Here is a 306-nt window from a genome sequence, read left to right as displayed (position 1 = left end):
TTGATTTGGTATATATAAATTTTAAAGGTTTTTTTTAAAAATTTATTTTTCTATTTTAATTTAAATTTGAACAACATGTAATTAAATCATTAAAATATATTTTAAAAGGTTTAAAATCATGTTTAGTTGAATAATTAATGAATGGATTAAAAAGCTTGTGAAGCCAAGTTAAAACGGAATAGTTTTGAGGTGTTTTGGGGACTAATGTGCCAATTATTATTTTTACTAACATTGAGAAAGTGTTATGAGCAATTTTAATTGTTAAAAATTAATTTTATCAAATTAAATTACTACATATTTCAACCA

The sequence above is a fragment of the Theobroma umbraticum genome, unplaced genomic scaffold (assembly GCF_002168275.2).
Source record: "Theobroma umbraticum cultivar Fairchild unplaced genomic scaffold, ASM216827v3 scaffold_12.1, whole genome shotgun sequence".
NCBI lineage: Eukaryota > Viridiplantae > Streptophyta > Magnoliopsida > Malvales > Malvaceae > Theobroma > Theobroma umbraticum.
Note: the sequence above shows the minus strand (reverse complement) of the source record.